At 31.9% G+C, this 21,478-nt stretch overlaps 1 long non-coding RNA gene across 2 annotated transcripts; it reads left to right on the forward strand.

Moving 5' to 3' along the window:
* Positions 1-123: 123 nt before the first annotated feature.
* On the forward strand, positions 124-17,610 carry LOC127810107 (uncharacterized). 2 transcript variants are annotated; one of them, XR_008025359.1, is made up of 3 exons: positions 124-1,910; positions 9,832-10,762; positions 16,807-17,610. It is a non-coding gene; the product is annotated as an uncharacterized LOC127810107 (long non-coding RNA). The 2 variants fall into 2 exon arrangements; XR_008025360.1 differs by lacking the exons at positions 9,832-10,762; positions 16,807-17,610 and adding exons at positions 3,775-4,241; positions 7,968-8,771.
* Positions 17,611-21,478: the final 3,868 nt, after the last annotated feature.

A 21,478-nucleotide genomic window follows, 5' to 3' on the forward strand; every position in this document is an offset into this window, starting at 1 on the left:
ATTTGATCGCTTGTACTTTTGTTTCAACATTAAACAACCAAAAGGTTGTTCTAATAACTAAATTAAAGTGTATTTTGAGTTCAATTGACTTTTTGTGAACGAATTACGACGATTCGACTTTTTCGGCCTGATTTTTAGCTGCACAAAAAACTGTTTCCGATCAGATTTTTTTCGATGTCATAATAATCGTATCGAAATTCTGGTTCGTTTCATATAATTGTTTTTAGATATCTTGATTTCGGAGCACTCCCTCCAATCCATTCGGTTACTCATAATTGTACCGAAAATCAAGTTAAACCCCTAATCTTTTGAATATTTAATTACACTTCCAAATAAAACTACACTTAAAAGCATATGAAATTATCTTCATTCCACCATTGAAAATTGACGAAAAAAAAAAAAGAAATTTCTTTTTTCGACCAAAGTCGAGAAAAATGAAGAAATTACGCTTACGTCTTATTGTTCGATTTGATCGCTTGTACTTTTGTTTCAAAATTAAACAACCAAAAGGTTGTTCTAATAACTAAATTAAAGTGTATTTTGAGTTCAATTGACTTTTTGTGAACGAATTTCGACGATTCGTGTTTTCGGCCTGATTTTTAGCTGCACAAAAAACTGTTTCCGATCAGATTTTTTTCGATGTCATAATAATCGTATCGAAATTCTGGTTCGTTTAATAGAATTGTTTTTAGATATCTTGATTTCGGAGCACTCCCTCCAATCCATTCGGTTACTCATAATTGTACCGAAAATCAAGTTAAACCCCTAATCTTTTGAATATTTAAATTACACTTCCAAATAAAACTACACTTAAAACCATATGAAATTATCTTCATTCCACCATTGAAAATTGACAAAAAAAAAAAAAGAAATTTCTTTTTTCGACCAAAGTCGAGAAAAATGAAGAAATTACGCTTACGTCTTATTGTTCGATTTGATCGCTTGTACTTTTGTTTCAAAATTAAACAACCAAAAGGTTGTTCTAATAACTAAATTAAAGTGTATTTTGAGTTCAATTGACTTTTTGTTAACGAATTACGACGATTCGTCTTTTCGGCCTGATTTTTAGCTGCACAAAAAACTGTTTCCGATCAGATTTTTTTCGATGTCATAATAATCGTATCGAAATTCTGGTTCGTTTAATAGAATTGTTTTTAGATATCTTGATTTCGGAGCACTCCCTCCAATCCATTCGGTTACTCATAATTGTACCGAAAATCAAGTTAAACCCCTAATCTTTTGAATATTTAAATTACACTTCCAAATAAAACTACACTTAAAAGCATACGAAATTATCTTCATTCCACCATTGAAAATTGACGAAAAAAAAAAAAAGAAATTTCTTTTTTCGACCAAAGTCGAGAAAAATGAAGAAATTACACTTACGTCCTATTGTTCGATTTGATCGCTTGTACTTTTGTTTCAACATTAAACAACCAAAAGGTTGTTCTAATAACTAAATTAAAGTGTATTTTGAGTTCAATTGACTTTTTGTTAACGAATTACGACGATTCGTCTTTTCGGCCTGATTTTTAGCTGCACAAAAAATTGTTTCCGATCAGATTTTTTTCGATGTCATAATAATCGTATCGAAATTATGGTTCGCTTCATATAATTGTTTTTAGATATCTTGATTTCGAAGCACTCCCTCCAATCCATTCGGTTACTCATAATTGTACCGAAAATCAAGTTAAACCCCTAATCTTTTGAATATTTAATTACACTTCCAAATAAAACTACACTTAAAAGCATATGAAATTATCTTCATTCCACCATTGAAAATTGACAAAAAAAAAAAAAAAGAAATTTCTTTTTTCGACCAAAGTCGAGAAAAATGAAGAAATTACGCTTACGTCTTATTGTTCGATTTGATCGCTTGTACTTTTGTTTCAAAATTAAACAACCAAAAGGTTGTTCTAATAACTAAATTAAAGTGTATTTTGAGTTCAATTGACTTTTTGTGAACGAATTTCGACGATTCTTGTTTTTCGGCCTGATTTTTAGCTGCACAAAAAAATGTTTCCGATCAGATTTTTTTCGATGTCATAATAATCGTATCGACATTCTGGTTCGTTTAATAGAATTGTTTTTAGATATCTTGATTTCGGAGCACTCCCTCCAATCCATTCGGTTACTCATAATTGTACCGAAAATCAAGTTAAACCCCTAATCTTTTGAATATTTAAATTACACTTCCAAATAAAACTACACTTAAAAGCATATGAAATTATCTTCATTCCACCATTGAAAATTGACGAAAAAAAAAAAAAGAAATTTCTTTTTTCGACCAAAGTCGAGAAAAATGAAGAAATTACGCTTACGTCTTATTGTTCGATTTGATCGCTTGTACTTTTGTTTCAAAATTAAACAACCAAAAGGTTGTTCTAATAACTAAATTAAAGTGTATTTTGAGTTCAATTGACTTTTTGTTAACGAATTACGACGATTCGTCTTTTCGGCCTGATTTTTAGCTGCACAAAAAATTGTTTCCGATCAGATTTTTTTCGATGTCATAATAATCGTATTGAAATTATGGTTCGCTTCATATAATTGTTTTTAGATATCTTGATTTCGGAGCACTCCCTCCAATCCATTCGGTTACTCATAATTGTACCGAAAATCAAGTTAAACCCCTAATCTTTTGAATATTTAATTACACTTCCAAATAAAACTACACTTAAAAGCATATGAAATTATCTGCATTCCACCATTGAAAATTGACAAAAAAAAAAAAAAGAAATTTCTTTTTTCGACCAAAGTCGAGAAAAATGAAGAAATTATGCTTACGTCTTATTGTTCGATTTGATCGCTTGTACTTTTGTTTCAAAATTAAACAACCAAAAGGTTGTTCTAATAACTAAATTAAAGTGTATTTTGAGTTCAATTGACTTTTTGTGAACGAATTTCGACGATTCGTGTTTTCGGCCTGATTTTTAGCAGCACAAAAAACTGTTTCCGATCAGATTTTTTTCGATGTCATAATAATCGTATCGACATTCTGGTTCGTTTAATAGAATTGTTTTTAGATATCTTGATTTCGGAGCACTCCCTCCAATCCATTCGGTTACTCATAATTGTACCGAAAATCAAGTTAAACCCCTAATCTTTTGAATATTTAAATTACACTTCCAAATAAAACTACACTTAAAAGCATATGAAATTATCTTCATTCCACCATTGAAAATTGACAAAAAAAAAAAAGAAATTTCTTTTTTCGACCAAAGTCGGGAAAAATGAAAAAATTACGCTTACGTCCTATTGTTCGATTTGATCGCTTGTACTTTTCTTTCAACATTAAACAACCAAAAGGTTGTTCTAATAACTAAATTAAAGTGTATTTTGAGTTCAATTGACTTTTTGTTAACGAATTACGACGATTCGTCTTTTCGGCCTGATTTTTAGCTGCACAAAAAACTGTTTCCGATCAGATTTTTTTCGATGTCATAATAATCGTATCGAAATTATGGTTCGCTTCATATAATTGTTTTTAGATATCTTGATTTCGGAGCACTCACTCCAATCCATTCGGTTATTCATAATTGTACCGAAAATCAAGTTAAACCCCTAATCTTTTGAATATTTAATTACACTTCCAAATAAAACTACACTTAAAAGCATATGAAATTATCTTCATTCCACCATTGAAAATTGACAAAAAAAAAAAAAGAAATTTCTTTTTTCGACCAAAGTTGAGAAAAATGAAGAAATTACGCTTACGTCTTATTGTTCGATTTGATCGCTTGTACTTTTGTTTCAAAATTAAACAACCAAAAGGTTGTTCTAATAACTAAATTAAAGTGTATTTTGAGTTCAATTGACTTTTTGTGAACGAATTTCGACGATTCGTGTTTTCGGCCTGATTTTTAGCTGCACAAAAAACTGTTTCCGATCAGATTTTTTTCGATGTCATAATAATCGTATCGAAATTCTGTTTCGTTTCATATAATTGTTTTTAGATATCTTGATTTCGGAGCACTCCCTCCAATCCATTCGGTTACTCATAATTGTACCGAAAATCAAGTTAAACCCCTAATCTTTTGAATATTTAAATTACACTTCCAAATAAAACTACACTTAAAAGCATATGAAATTATCTTCATTCCACCATTGAAAATTGACAAAAAAAAAAAAAAGAAATTTCTTTTTTCGACCAAAGTCGAGAAAAATGAAGAAATTATGCTTACGTCTTATTGTTCGATTTGATCGCTTGTACTTTTGTTTCAAAATTAAACAACCAAAAGGTTGTTCTAATAACTAAATTAAAGTGTATTTTGAGTACAATTGACTTTTTGTGAACGAATTTCGACGATTCGTGTTTTTGGCCTGATTTTTAGCTGCACAAAAAAATGTTTCCGATCAGATTTTTTTCGATGTCATAATAATCGTATCGACATTCTGGTTCGTTTAATAGAATTGTTTTTAGATATCTTGATTTCGGAGCACTCCCTCCAATCCATTCGGTTACTCATAATTGTACCGAAAATCAAGTTAAACCCCTTATCTTTTGAATATTTAAATTACACTTCCAAATAAAACTACACTTAAAAGCATATGAAATTATCTTCATTCCACCATTGAAAATTGACGAAAAAAAAAAAAAGAAATTTCTTTTTTCGACCAAAGTCGAGAAAAATGAAGAAATTACGCTTACGTCTTATTGTTCGATTTGATCGCTTGTACTTTTGTTTCAAAATTAAACAACCAAAAGGTTGTTCTAATAACTAAATTAAAGTGTATTTTGAGTTCAATTGACTTTTTGTTAACGAATTACGACGATTCGTCTTTTCGGCCTGATTTTTAGCTGCACAAAAAATTGTTTCCGATCAGATTTTTTTCGATGTCATAATAATCGTATTGAAATTATGGTTCGCTTCATATAATTGTTTTTAGATATCTTGATTTCGGAGCACTCCCTCCAATCCATTCGGTTACTCATAATTGTACCGAAAATCAAGTTAAACCCCTAATCTTTTGAATATTTAATTACACTTCCAAATAAAACTACACTTAAAAGCATATGAAATTATCTGCATTCCACCATTGAAAATTGACAAAAAAAAAAAAAAGAAATTTCTTTTTTCGACCAAAGTCGAGAAAAATGAAGAAATTATGCTTACGTCTTATTGTTCGATTTGATCGCTTGTACTTTTGTTTCAAAATTAAACAACCAAAAGGTTGTTCTAATAACTAAATTAAAGTGTATTTTGAGTTCAATTGACTTTTTGTGAACGAATTTCGACGATTCGTGTTTTCGGCCTGATTTTTAGCAGCACAAAAAACTGTTTCCGATCAGATTTTTTTCGATGTCATAATAATCGTATCGACATTCTGGTTCGTTTAATAGAATTGTTTTTAGATATCTTGATTTCGGAGCACTCCCTCCAATCCATTCGGTTACTCATAATTGTACCGAAAATCAAGTTAAACCCCTAATCTTTTGAATATTTAAATTACACTTCCAAATAAAACTACACTTAAAAGCATATGAAATTATCTTCATTCCACCATTGAAAATTGACAAAAAAAAAAAAGAAATTTCTTTTTTCGACCAAAGTCGGGAAAAATGAAAAAATTACGCTTACGTCCTATTGTTCGATTTGATCGCTTGTACTTTTCTTTCAACATTAAACAACCAAAAGGTTGTTCTAATAACTAAATTAAAGTGTATTTTGAGTTCAATTGACTTTTTGTTAACGAATTACGACGATTCGTCTTTTCGGCCTGATTTTTAGCTGCACAAAAAACTGTTTCCGATCAGATTTTTTTCGATGTCATAATAATCGTATCGAAATTATGGTTCGCTTCATATAATTGTTTTTAGATATCTTGATTTCGGAGCACTCACTCCAATCCATTCGGTTATTCATAATTGTACCGAAAATCAAGTTAAACCCCTAATCTTTTGAATATTTAATTACACTTCCAAATAAAACTACACTTAAAAGCATATGAAATTATCTTCATTCCACCATTGAACATTGACAAAAAAAAAAAAAAGAAATTTCTTTTTTCGACCAAAGTCGAGAAAAATGAAGAAATTACGCTTACGTCTTGTTGTTCGATTTGATCGCTTGTACTTTTGTTTCAAAATTAAACAACCAAAAGGTTGTTCTAATTACTAAATTAAAGTGTATTTTGAGTACAATTGACTTTTTGTGAACGAATTTCGACGATTCGTGTTTTCGGCCTGATTTTTAGCTGCACAAAAAACTGTTTCCGATCAGATTTTTTTCGATGTCATAATAATCGTATCGACATTCTGGTTCGTTTAATAGAATTGTTTTTAGATATCTTGATTTCGGAGCACTCCCTCCAATCCATTCGGTTACTCATAATTGTACCGAAAATCAAGTTAAACCCCTTATCTTTTGAATATTTAAATTACACTTCCAAATAAAACTACACTTAAAACCATATGAAATTATCTTCATTCCACCATTGAAAATTGACAAAAAAAAAAAAGAAATTTCTTTTTTCGACCAAAGTCGGGAAAAATGAAGAAATTACGCTTACGTCCTATTGTTCGATTTGATCGCTTGTACTTTTGTTTCAACATTAAACAACCAAAAGGTTGTTCTAATAACTAAATTAAAGTGTATTTTGAGTTCAATTGACTTTTTGTTAACGAATTACGACGATTCGTCTTTTCGGCCTGATTTTTAGCTGCACAAAAAACTGTTTCCGATCAGATTTTTTTCGATGTCATAATAATCGTATCGAAATTATGGTTCGCTTCATATAATTGTTTTTAGATATCTTGATTTCGGAGCACTCCCTCCAATCCATTCGGTTACTCATAATTGTACCGAAAATCAAGTTAAACCCCTAATCTTTTGAATATTTAATTACACTTCCAAATAAAACTACACTTAAAAGCATATTAAATTATCTTCATTCCACCATTGAAAATTGAAAAAAAAAAAAAAAGAAATTTCTTTTCTCGACTAAAGTCGAGAAAAATGAAGAAATTACGCTTACGTCTTATTGTTCGATTTGATCGCTTGTACTTTTGTTTCAAAATTAAACAATCAAAAGGTTGTTCTAATAACTAAATTAAAGTGTATTTTGAGTTGAATTGACTTTTTGTGAACGAATTTCGACGATTCGTGTTTTCGGCCTGATTTTTAGCTGCACAAAAAATTGTTTCCGATCAGATTTTTTTCGACGTCATAATAATCGTATCGAAATTTTGGTTCGTTTCATAGAATTGTTTTTAGATATCTTGATTTCGGAGCACTCCCTCTAATCCATTCGGTTACACATAATTGTACCGAAAATCAAGTTAAACCCCTAATCTTTTGAATATTTAAATTACACTTCCAAATAAAACTACACTTAAAACCATATGAAATTATCTTCATTCCACCATTGAAAATTGACAAAAAAAAAAAAAGAAATTTTTCTTTTTTCGACCAAAGTCGGGAAAAATGAAGAAATTACGCTTACGTCCTATTGTTCGATTTGATCGCTTGTACTTTTGTTTCAACATTAAACAACCAAAAGGTTGTTCTAATAACTAAATTAAAGTATATTTTGAGTTCAATTGACTTTTTGTGAACGAATTACGACGATTCGACTTTTTTGCCTGATTTTTAGCTGCACAAAAAACTGTTTCTGATCAGATTTTTTTCGATGTCATAATAATCGTATCGAAATTCTGGTTCGTTTCATATAATTTTTTTTAGATATCTTTATTTCGGAGCACTCCCTCCAATCCATTCGGTTACTCATAATTGTACCGAAAATCAAGTTAAACCCCTAATCTTTTGAATATTTAATTACACTTCCAAATAAAACTACACTTAAAAGCATATTAAATTATCTTCATTCCACCATTGAAAATTGACAAAAAAAAAAAAGAAATTTCTTTTCTCGACCAAAGTCGAGAAAAATGAAGAAATTACGCTTACGTCTTATTGTTCGATTTGATCGCTTGTACTTTTGTTTCAAAATTAAACAATCAAAAGGTTGTTCTAATAACTAAATTAAAGTGTATTTTGAGTTCAATTGACTTTTTGTGAACGAATTTCGACGATTCGTGTTTTCGGCCTGATTTTTAGCTGCACAAAAAACTGTTTCCGATCAGATTTTTTTCGATGTCATAATAATCGTATCGAAATTTTGGTTCGTTTCATAGAATTGTTTTTAGATATCTTGATTTCGGAGCACTCCCTCCAATCCATTCGGTTACTCATAATTGTACCGAAAATCAAGTTAAACCCCTAATCTTTTGAATATTTAAATTACACTTCCAAATAAAACTACACTTAAAAGCATATGAAATTATCTTCATTCCACCATTGAAAATTGACAAAAAAAAAAAAGAAATTTTTCTTTTTTCGACCAAAGTCGGGAAAAATGAAGAAATTACGCTTACGTCCTATTGTTCGATTTGATCGCTTGTACTTTTGTTTCAACATTAAACAACCAAAAGGTTGTTCTAATAACTAAATTAAAGTATATTTTGAGTTCAATTGACTTTTTGTGAACGAATTACGACGATTCGACTTTTTTGCCTGATTTTTAGCTGCACAAAAAACTGTTTCTGATCAGATTTTTTTCGATGTCATAATAATTGTATCGAAATTCTGGTTCGTTTCATATAATTTTTTTTAGATATCTTTATTTCGGAGCACTCCCTCCAATCCATTCGGTTACTCATAATTGTACCGAAAATCAAGTTAAAACCCTAATCTTTTGAATATTTAATTACACTTCCAAATAAAACTAAACTTAAAAGCATATGAAATTATCTTCATTCCACCATTGAAAATTGACGAAAAAAAAAAAAGAAATTTCTTTTTTCGACCAAAGTCGAGAAAAATGAAGAAATTACGCTTACGTCTTATTGTTCGATTTGATCGCTTGTACTTTTGTTTCAAAATTAAACAACCAAAAGGTTGTTCTAATAACTAAATTAAAGTGTATTTTGAGTTCAATTGACTTTTTGTGAACGAATTTCGACGATTCGTGTTTTCGGCCTGATTTTTAACTGCACAAAAAACTGTTTCCGATCAGATTTTTTTCGATGTCATAATAATCGTATCGAAATTCTGGTTCGTTTAATAGAATTGTTTTTAGATATCTTGATTTCGGTGCACTCCCTCCAATCCATTCGGTTACTCATAATTGTACCGAAAATCAAGTTAAACCCCTAATCTTTTGAATATTTAAATTACACTTCCAAATAAAACTACTCTTAAAACCATATGAAATTATCTTCATTCCACCATTGAAAATTGACAAAAAAAAAAAAAGAAATTTCTTTTTTCGACCAAAGTCCGGAAAAATGAAGAAATTACACTTACGTCCTATTGTTCGATTTGATCGCTTGTACTTTTGTTTCAACATTAAACAACCAAAAGGTTGTTCTAATATCTAAATTAAAGTGTATTTTGAGTTCAATTGACTTTTTGTTAACGAATTATGACGATTCGTCTTTTCGGCCTGATTTTTAGCTGCACAAAAAATTATTTCCGATCAGATTTTTTTCGATGTCATAATAATCGTATCGAAATTATGGTTCGCTTCATATAATTGTTTTTAGATATCTTGATTTCGAAGCACTCCCTCCAATCCATTCGGTTACTCATAATTGTACCGAAAATCAAATTAAACCCCTAATCTTTTGAATATTTAATTACACTTCCAAATAAAACTACACTTAAAAGCATATGAAATTATCTTTATTCCACCATTGAAAATTGACAAAAAAAAAAAAAAGAAATTTCTTTTTTCGACCAAAGTCGAGAAAAATGAAGAAATTATGCTTACGTCTTATTGTTCGATTTGATCGCTTGTACTTTTGTTTCAAAATTAAACAACCAAAAGGTTGTTCTAATAACTAAATTAAAGTGTATTTTGAGTTCAATTGACTTTTTGTGAACGAATTTCGACGATTCGTGTTTTCGGCCTGATTTTTAGCTGCACAAAAAACTGTTTCCGATCAGATTTTTTTCGATGTCATAATAATCGTATCGAAATTATGGTTCGTTTAATAGAATTGTTTTTAGATATCTTGATTTCGGAGCACTCCGTCCAATCCATTCGGTTACTCATAATTGTACCGAAAATCAACTTAAACCCCTAATCTTTTGAATATTTAAATTACACTTCCAAATAAAACTACACTTAAAACCATATGAAATTATCTTCATTCCACCATTGAAAATTGACAAAAAAAAAAAACAAATTTCTTTTTTCGACCAAAGTCGGGAAAAATGAAGAAATTACGCTTACGTCCTATTGTTCGATTTGATCGCTTGTACTTTTGTTTCAACATTAAACAACCAAAAGGTTGTTCTAATAACTAAATTAAAGTGTATTTTGAGTTCAATTGACTTTTTGTTAACGAATTACGACGATTCGTCTTTTCGGCCTGATTTTTAGCTGCACAAAAAACTGTTTCCGATCAGATTTTTTTCGATGTCATAATAATCGTATCGAAATTATGGTTCGCTTCATAGAATTGTTTTTAGATATCTTGATTTCGGAGCACTCCCTCCAATCCATTCGGTTACTCATAATTGTACCGAAAATCAAGTTAAACCCCTAATCTTTTGAATATTTAATTACACTTCCAAATAAAACTACACTTAAAAGCATATGAAATTATCTTCATTCCACCATTGAACATTGACAAAAAAAAAAAAAAGAAATTTCTTTTTTCGACCAAAGTCGAGAAAAATGAAGAAATTACGCTTACGTCTTGTTGTTCGATTTGATCGCTTGTACTTTTGTTTCAAAATTAAACAACCAAAAGGTTGTTCTAATAACTAAATTAAAGTGTATTTTGAGTACAATTGACTTTTTGTGAACGAATTTCGACGATTCGTGTTTTCGGCCTGATTTTTAGCTGCACAAAAAACTGTTTCCGATTAGATTTTTTTCGATGTCATAATAATCGTATCGACATTCTGGTTCGTTTAATAGAATTGTTTTTAGATATCTTGATTTCGGAGCACTCCCTCCAATCCATTCGGTTACTCATAATTGTACCGAAAATCAAGTTAAACCCCTTATCTTTTGAATATTTAAATTACACTTCCAAATAAAACTACACTTAAAACCATATGAAATTATCTTCATTCCACCATTGAAAATTGACAAAAAAAAAAAAGAAATTTCTTTTTTCGACCAAAGTCGGGAAAAATGAAGAAATTACGCTTACGTCCTATTGTTCGATTTGATCGCTTGTACTTTTGTTTCAACATTAAAAAACCAAAAGGTTGTTCTAATAACTAAATTAAAGTGTATTTTGAGTTCAATTGACTTTTTGTTAACGAATTACGACGATTCGTCTTTTCGGCCTGATTTTTAGCTGCACAAAAAACTGTTTCCGATCAGATTTTTTTCGATGTCATAATAATCGTATCGAAATTATGGTTCGCTTCATATAATTGTTTTTAGATATCTTGATTTCGGAGCACTCCCTCCAATCCATTCGGTTACTCATAATTGTACCGAAAATCAAGTTAAACCCCTAATCAAGTTAAACCCATTTCCTTCCTATTAAGAAGACTTATCCATTAAATAGATTTGCCAAAATTTACATTGAGGAGATCGTGAAGTTACACGGTGTTCCATCCAGCATTGTATCAGATCGAGATCCTCGTTTTACTTCTCATTTTTGAGGAGCTTTGCATGAGGCATTGGGATCTCAGTTGAAGTTCAGCACGGCCTTTCATCCACAGACAGATGGCCAGTCAGAGAGGACTATTAGGACTCTCGAGGACATGTTGAGAGCTTGCGTTCTAGATTTCCAAGGTAGTTGGGATGAGCATTTACCTTTGGTGGAATTTTCCTACAATAATAGTTTCCATTCAAGTATTGGAATGTCACCATATGAGGCTTTGTATGGGCGACCATGTCGATCACCGATATGTTGGGAAGAGATTGGAGATAGGACTTTATTGGGTCCTGAAATTGTGGAGCAGACAACAGAAAAGATCCGGGTGATCAAAACAAGAATGAAGACAGCACAAGACAGACAGAAGAGCTATGCAGACAAGCGACGGCGAGACCTTGAGTTTGAGGTAGGCGACCATGTTTGGTTGAGAGTCATGCCTATTAAAGGTGTGCGAAGATTTGGCGTAACAGGAAAGCTTAGTCCCCGTTACGTTGGTCCATTTGAGATTTTGAGACGGATAGGGACTTTGGCATATGAGTTAGCTTTGCCACCGCAGTTGTCCCATGTCCACAATGTATTCCATGTTTCGATGTTGAGGAAATATGTGCCAGATCCTCAGCATGTGATCGATTTTCAGACTCTTGAAGTTAAAGAAGACGTATCTTATGAAGAGATGCCTACCAGTATTTTAGAGCGTAAAGAGAAGACCTTGAGGAATCGATCAATTCCTCTTGTGAAGGTTCAATGGCAGCGTCACTCGGTAGAAGAGGCGACGTGGGAGCTAGAAGAAGAGATGAGGCGTCTTTACCCCTCATTGTTCGAGTAACCAGTTACGAATTTGGAGGACCAAATTCTTTTAAGGAGGGGAGAAATTGTAACGACCCATTAGAGAGTTTAGATTTTTATTTAGAAATTATTGAATTTCTTAATTAGTTTTGTTTGGAGAATTTTTGCCAATTAATTGTTAATGTGGCAATTTAGAGATTTAATTGAGAAAATAGCATTTAATTATGTTTAATTATTGAGAAGATTAAATGCAAGGACGTGTTGGTCATTTAAGGATTTGATATTAGAGTTTAATTGTTAAACAGAATTAGTGTGATTAAGGGATTAATTAACCCAGCCGTGAGAAGGATTCGGTTTGAAAGACTCCTAGTTATATTAGGAGAGAGAGATGGCATTAGGGTTTCTCTTAAGCATATGTATATATATAATAGTCATTAGCCATGTTGTCTTCGCCGTGTGAAGAACAACAGAGAGAAGAAGAAGCTTCAACAGTGAATTAAAGGCTTTGCGTTGGAGGCTTCTGTTAGATCATTGGATCGATCAGAGAGTTTGAAAGGCACGAACAGTGAGTTCAAGTCTTGCATAGGAGGCTCTCGTGAGATCATTAAGTCGATCAAGAAGATCATAAGGCAAGTATCCTTCCCCTGTAATCCTTTCTTACAGGTCTTGATTGAGTTGATATCATATTTCAGAATTTATATCAGTTCCAGTGCATGTATATATTCAAATATGTGCGTTACAGTGAGTTATATCAGATCAGTGCATGTTTATATATGTATTTACATGCTTACAGTGAGTATCAATCAGTTCAGGCATGTTTCTTGCAACGTTTTTCATTAGCTATGATCAGTAAATCATCCCTCAAGTTGTTTATATATCAATTGGGATTGTTCTCCCAAGATTTCTTTTGGAATGGTGTAGTGAAGATAAGTTTTGAATGAAAGATTTGCTCTCTGTTATCGTAAGCTGTATACCTGATAAGAATCCAGTCATTCGAATAAGCCTTGAGTCATTCGAATGAGTTTCAAAGCATCCGAATAAGTTTCAGTGTTATCGTAGGCTTTTCCCCTATAATATTCCAGTCATTCGAATGAGTTTTTGGGTCATTCGAATGAGTCATGTGATTATCATATCATTCGTATGTATTTTTTAGGTTTTTGACTGTCATTCGAATGAGCCTTGTTGTCATTCGAATGAGCCCTTGAAGATGTGAGTAAGTTGTTGCTTTGTATAGCTTAGCATTCGAATGAGCCTTCTTGTCATTCGAATGACTTTCAAATTGATTCAAATAAGGTTACTGTTGCATTCGAATGAGTCGAGTTTTGCCAGTTCAAAAGTTGAAAATTTTCAAAATTCATTCGAATGAATTTGAGAGTCATTCGAATGAGTCCCAGATCAGATCCGAATAGCCTTGAAATATCATCAGTCATTCGAATGAGCCTTTTGTCATTCGAATGAGTCTCTGTCATTCGAATGAGTTTTTCTGCCATTCGAATGAGCTTGCTGAAATCCATTTTTTTTCATTCGGATGAGCTGTTTTTCATTCAAATTTCCTCCTTAGACTTTCTCAATCATCCAAATAGTATCAAATGGCATCCAAATAGTTTCCAATAAATTCTTGATTCAAGTTTTAAATTTAATATGAATATTCAATTATTCAAATATTGAATTTTTATGCCAAGATATCATCAAATCCAATATGCCATGCCTATACTTAGAAATTTCAGAATATTTGAATCTCAACATTTCTAGTAAAAAAATCATATACCATGTTTAGCAGTTCATTATGACATGGTCAACATTATTTTGTGAGATTATGTGCATACACATTGTATGAGCATTGAGCATGACTTATGTGGAGCACTACATATCGTGTGCTAGCATTTATATGAGCATTGCATTATGCGCGCCAGGCGGCTTGTCCGCGGGGATCCCACTAGTATCAGTACAATTATATCTCAGTTATGAGTTGCTCGCCTGATGTCGACCAGGGAGCTAGGGGCATATTGCCCAAAGTATGTGCTTACAGTTTTTATGTTTGCAGGACTCAGATCAGTCAGGTATGTGTTACAGTTATGTGGGCCTATGGGCCAAAGTTGCATACCTGCATTTAGTTTACAGCTTATGTGCATTACATCTTATAAATGCCATCCAGTGATTATTATATCTCTCAGTACAAGTTCAGTAAGTATTTTTATCAGTATCGATATTCTTCGATTCAGCTTCAGTTATTCTTTCTAGTTTATTACTTGCTGAGCTTTGTAGCTCACCTTGTACTCTTCACCATTCCAGGTCCTAGTGGGGGAGTACCAGACGTGGGGCCTAGCAGCAGTGTCCAGTAGTGTGTGTACGTGGAGCCGCTCAAGACCAAAGATGTCTGGGAGTTATTAGTTATTAGTTGTTAGTTAGTGTTTGATCAGTTTAGATTCATTTTAATTTCCAGTTTAGGGAATTTCCCTTAGATGCAATTATGATTTCAGTTTTTGTTGACTCAGAGTCTTATTACAGTTAATCGATATATATACAGTATTGGTATCAGAATTCAGTTATCAGTTGGTTTATTTTATTTTCCCCGTAGCACCTCTTCTCGGGCAGTTCTAGGAGAGGGGGTGTTACATTAGCTGCACAAAAAACTGTTTCCGATCAGATTTTTTTCGATGTCATAAAAATCGTATCGAAATTATGGTTCGCTTCATATAATTGTTTTTAGATATCTTGATTTCGGAGCACTCCCTCCAATCCATTCGGTTACTCATAATTGTACCGAAAATCAAGTTAAACCCCTAATCTTTTGAATATTTAATTACACTTCCAAATAAAACTACACTTAAAAGCATATGAAATTATCTTCATTCCACCATTGAACATTGACAAAAAAAAAAAAAAGAAATTTCTTTTTTCGACCAAAGTCGAGAAAAATGAAGAAATTACGCTTACGTCCTATTGTTCGATTTGATCGCTTGTACTTTTGTTTCAACATTAAATAACCAAAAGGTTGTTCTAATAACTAAATTAAAGTGTATTTTGAGTTCAATTGACTTTTTGTTAACGAATTACGACGATTCGTCTTTTCGGCCTGATTTTTAGCTGCACAAAAAACTGTTTCCGATCAGATTTTTTTCGATGTCATAATAATCGTATCGAAATTATGGTTCGCTTCATATAATTGTTTTTAGATATCTTGATTTCGGAGCACTCCCTCCAATCCATTCGGTTACTCATAATTGTACCGAAAATCAAGTTAAACCCCTAATCTTTTGAATATTTAATTACACTTCCAAATAAAACTACACTTAAAAGCATATTAAATTATCTTCATTCCACCATTGAAAATTGAAAAAAAAAAAAAAAGAAATTTCTTTTCTCGACTAAAGTCGAGAAAAATGAAGAAATTACGCTTACGTCTTATTGTTCGATTTGATCGCTTGTACTTTTGTTTCAAAATTAAACAATCAAAAGGTTGTTCTAATAACTAAATTAAAGTGTATTTTGAGTTCAATTGACTTTTTGTGAACGAATTTCGACGATTCGTGTTTTCGGCCTGATTTTTAGCTGCACAAAAAATTGTTTCCGATCAGATTTTTTTCGACGTCATAATAATCGTATCGAAATTTTGGTTCGTTTCATAGAATTGTTTTTAGATATCTTGATTTCGGAGCACTCCCTCTAATCCATTCGGTTACACATAATTGTACCGAAAATCAAGTTAAACCCCTAATCTTTTGAATATTTAAATTACACTTCCAAATAAAACTACACTTAAAACCATATGAAATTATCTTCATTCCACCATTGAAAATTGACAAAAAAAAAAAAAGAAATTTTTCTTTTTTCGACCAAAGTCGGGAAAAATGAAGAAATTACGCTTACGTCCTATTGTTCGATTTGATCGCTTGTACTTTTGTTTCAACATTAAACAACCAAAAGGTTGTTCTAATAACTAAATTAAAGTATATTTTGAGTTCAATTGACTTTTTGTGAACGAATTACGACGATTCGACTTTTTTGCCTGATTTTTAGCTGCACAAAAAACTGTTTCTGATCAGATTTTTTTCGATGTCATAATAATCGTATCGAAATTCTGGTTCGTTTCATATAATTTTTTTTAGATATCTTTATTTCGGAGCACTCCCTCCAATCCATTCGGTTACTCATAATTGTACCGAAAATCAAGTTAAACCCCTAATCTTTTGAATATTTAATTACACTTCCAAATAAAACTACACTTAAAAGCATATTAAATTATCTTCATTCCACCATTGAAAATTGACAAAAAAAAAAAAGAAATTTCTTTTCTCGACCAAAGTCGAGAAAAATGAAGAAATTACGCTTACGTCTTATTGTTCGATTTGATCGCTTGTACTTTTGTTTCAAAATTAAACAATCAAAAGGTTGTTCTAATAACTAAATTAAAGTGTATTTTGAGTTCAATTGACTTTTTGTGAACGAATTTCGACGATTCGTGTTTTCGGCCTGATTTTTAGCTGCACAAAAAACTGTTTCCGATCAGATTTTTTTCGATGTCATAATAATCGTATCGAAATTTTGGTTCGTTTCATAGAATTGTTTTTAGATATCTTGATTTCGGAGCACTCCCTCCAATCCATTCGGTTACTCATAATTGTACCGAAAATCAAGTTAAACCCCTAATCTTTTGAATATTTAAATTACACTTCCAAATAAAACTACACTTAAAAGCATATGAAATTATCTTCATTCCACCATTGAAAATTGACAAAAAAAAAAAAGAAATTTTTCTTTTTTCGACCAAAGTCGGGAAAAATGAAGAAATTACGCTTACGTCCTATTGTTCGATTTGATCGCTTGTACTTTTGTTTCAACATTAAACAACCAAAAGGTTGTTCTAATAACTAAATTAAAGTATATTTTGAGTTCAATTGACTTTTTGTGAACGAATTACGACGATTCGACTTTTTTGCCTGATTTTTAGCTGCACAAAAAACTGTTTCTGATCAGATTTTTTTCGATGTCATAATAATTGTATCGAAATTCTGGTTCGTTTCATATAATTTTTTTTAGATATCTTTATTTCGGAGCACTCCCTCCAATCCATTCGGTTACTCATAATTGTACCGAAAATCAAGTTAAAACCCTAATCTTTTGAATATTTAATTACACTTCCAAATAAAACTAAACTTAAAAGCATATGAAATTATCTTCATTCCACCATTGAAAATTGACGAAAAAAAAAAAAGAAATTTCTTTTTTCGACCAAAGTCGAGAAAAATGAAGAAATTACGCTTACGTCTTATTGTTCGATTTGATCGCTTGTACTTTTGTTTCAAAATTAAACAACCAAAAGGTTGTTCTAATAACTAAATTAAAGTGTATTTTGAGTTCAATTGACTTTTTGTGAACGAATTTCGACGATTCGTGTTTTCGGCCTGATTTTTAACTGCACAAAAAACTGTTTCCGATCAGATTTTTTTCGATGTCATAATAATCGTATCGAAATTCTGGTTCGTTTAATAGAATTGTTTTTAGATATCTTGATTTCGGTGCACTCCCTCCAATCCATTCGGTTACTCATAATTGTACCGAAAATCAAGTTAAACCCCTAATCTTTTGAATATTTAAATTACACTTCCAAATAAAACTACTCTTAAAACCATATGAAATTATCTTCATTCCACCATTGAAAATTGACAAAAAAAAAAAAAGAAATTTCTTTTTTCGACCAAAGTCCGGAAAAATGAAGAAATTACACTTACGTCCTATTGTTCGATTTGATCGCTTGTACTTTTGTTTCAACATTAAACAACCAAAAGGTTGTTCTAATATCTAAATTAAAGTGTATTTTGAGTTCAATTGACTTTTTGTTAACGAATTATGACGATTCGTCTTTTCGGCCTGATTTTTAGCTGCACAAAAAATTATTTCCGATCAGATTTTTTTCGATGTCATAATAATCGTATCGAAATTATGGTTCGCTTCATATAATTGTTTTTAGATATCTTGATTTCGAAGCACTCCCTCCAATCCATTCGGTTACTCATAATTGTACCGAAAATCAAATTAAACCCCTAATCTTTTGAATATTTAATTACACTTCCAAATAAAACTACACTTAAAAGCATATGAAATTATCTTCATTCCACCATTGAAAATTCACAAAAAAAAAAAAAAAGAAATTTCTTTTTTCGACCAAAGTCGAGAAAAATGAAGAAATTATGCTTACGTCTTATTGTTCGATTTGATCGCTTGTACTTTTGTTTCAAAATTAAACAACCAAAAGGTTGTTCTAATAACTAAATTAAAGTGTATTTTGAGTTCAATTGACTTTTTGTGAACGAATTTCGACGATTCGTGTTTTCGGCCTGATTTTTAGCTGCACAAAAAACTGTTTCCGATCAGATTTTTTTCGATGTCATAATAATCGTATCGAAATTATGGTTCGTTTAATAGAATTGTTTTTAGATATCTTGATTTCGGAGCACTCCGTCCAATCCATTCGGTTACTCATAATTGTACCGAAAATCAACTTAAACCCCTAATCTTTTGAATATTTAAATTACACTTCCAAATAAAACTACACTTAAAACCATATGAAATTATCTTCATTCCACCATTGAAAATTGACAAAAAAAAAAAACAAATTTCTTTTTTCGACCAAAGTCGGGAAAAATGAAGAAATTACGCTTACGTCCTATTGTTCGATTTGATCGCTTGTACTTTTGTTTCAACATTAAACAACCAAAAGGTTGTTCTAATAACTAAATTAAAGTGTATTTTGAGTTCAATTGACTTTTTGTTAACGAATTACGACGATTCGTCTTTTCGGCCTGATTTTTAGCTGCACAAAAAACTGTTTCCGATCAGATTTTTTTCGATGTCATAATAATCGTATCGAAATTATGGTTCGCTTCATAGAATTGTTTTTAGATATCTTGATTTCGGAGCACTCCCTCCAATCCATTCGGTTACTCATAATTGTACCGAAAATCAAGTTAAACCCCTAATCTTTTGAATATTTAATTACACTTCCAAATAAAACTACACTTAAAAGCATATGAAATTATCTTCATTCCACCATTGAACATTGACAAAAAAAAAAAAAAGAAATTTCTTTTTTCGACCAAAGTCGAGAAAAATGAAGAAATTACGCTTACGTCTTGTTGTTCGATTTGATCGCTTGTACTTTTGTTTCAAAATTAAACAACCAAAAGGTTGTTCTAATAACTAAATTAAAGTGTATTTTGAGTACAATTGACTTTTTGTGAACGAATTTCGACGATTCGTGTTTTCGGCCTGATTTTTAGCTGCACAAAAAACTGTTTCCGATCAGATTTTTTTCGATGTCATAATAATCGTATCGACATTCTGGTTCGTTTAATAGAATTGTTTTTAGATATCTTGATTTCGGAGCACTCCCTCCAATCCATTCGGTTACTCATAATTGTACCGAAAATCAAGTTAAACCCCTTATCTTTTGAATATTTAAATTACACTTCCAAATAAAACTACACTTAAAACCATATGAAATTATCTTCATTCCACCATTGAAAATTGACAAAAAAAAAAAAGAAATTTCTTTTTTCGACCAAAGTCGGGAAAAATGAAGAAATTACGCTTACGTCCTATTGTTCGATTTGATCGCTTGTACTTTTGTTTCAACATTAAACAACCAAAAGGTTGTTCTAATAACTAAATTAAAGTGTATTTTGAGTTCAATTGACTTTTTGTTAACGAATTACGACGATTCGTCTTTTCGGCCTGATTTTTAGCTGCACAAAAAACTGTTTCCGATCAGATTTTTTTCGATGTCATAATAATCGTATCGAAATTATGGTTCGCTTCATATAATTGTTTTTAGATATCTTGATTTCGGAGCACTCCCTCCAATCCATTCGGTTACTCATAATTGTACCGAAAATCAAGTTAAACCCCTAATCAAGTTAAACCCATTTCCTTCCTATTAAGAAGACTTATCCATTAAATAGATTTGCCAAAATTTACATTGAGGAGATCGTGAAGTTACACGGTGTTCCATCCAGCATTGTATCAGATCGAGATCCTCGTTTTACTTCTCATTTTTGAGGAGCTTTGCATGAGGCATTGGGATCTCAGTTGAAGTTCAGCACGGCCTTTCATCCACAGACAGATGGCCAGTCAGAGAGGACTATTAGGACTCTCGAGGACATGTTGAGAGCTTGCGTTCTAGATTTCCAAGGTAGTTGGGATGAGCATTTACCTTTGGTGGAATTTTCCTACAATAATAGTTTCCATTCAAGTATTGGAATGTCACCATATGAGGCTTTGTATGGGCGACCATGTCGATCACCGATATGTTGGGAAGAGATTGGAGATAGGACTTTATTGGGTCCTGAAATTGTGGAGCAGACAACAGAAAAGATCCGGGTGATCAAAACAAGAATGAAGACAGCACAAGACAGACAGAAGAGCTATGCAGACAAGCGACGGCGAGACCTTGAGTTTGAGGTAGGCGACCATGTTTGGTTGAGAGTCATGCCTATTAAAGGTGTGCGAAGATTTGGCGTAACAGGAAAGCTTAGTCCCCGTTACGTTGGTCCATTTGAGATTTTGAGACGGATAGGGACTTTGGCATATGAGTTAGCTTTGCCACCGCAGTTGTCCCATGTCCACAATGTATTCCATGTTTCGATGTTGAGGAAATATGTGCCAGATCCTCAGCATGTGATCGATTTTCAGACTCTTGAAGTTAAAGAAGACGTATCTTATGAAGAGATGCCTACCAGTATTTTAGAGCGTAAAGAGAAGACCTTGAGGAATCGATCAATTCCTCTTGTGAAGGTTCAATGGCAGCGTCACTCGGTAGAAGAGGCGACGTGGGAGCTAGAAGAAGAGATGAGGCGTCTTTACCCCTCATTGTTCGAGTAACCAGTTACGAATTTGGAGGACCAAATTCTTTTAAGGAGGGGAGAAATTGTAACGACCCATTAGAGAGTTTAGATTTTTATTTAGAAATTATTGAATTTCTTAATTAGTTTTGTTTGGAGAATTTTTGCCAATTAATTGTTAATGTGGCAATTTAGAGATTTAATTGAGAAAATAGCATTTAAT

Source organism: Diospyros lotus, chromosome 9 (assembly GCF_014633365.1).
Source record: "Diospyros lotus cultivar Yz01 chromosome 9, ASM1463336v1, whole genome shotgun sequence".
NCBI lineage: Eukaryota > Viridiplantae > Streptophyta > Magnoliopsida > Ericales > Ebenaceae > Diospyros > Diospyros lotus.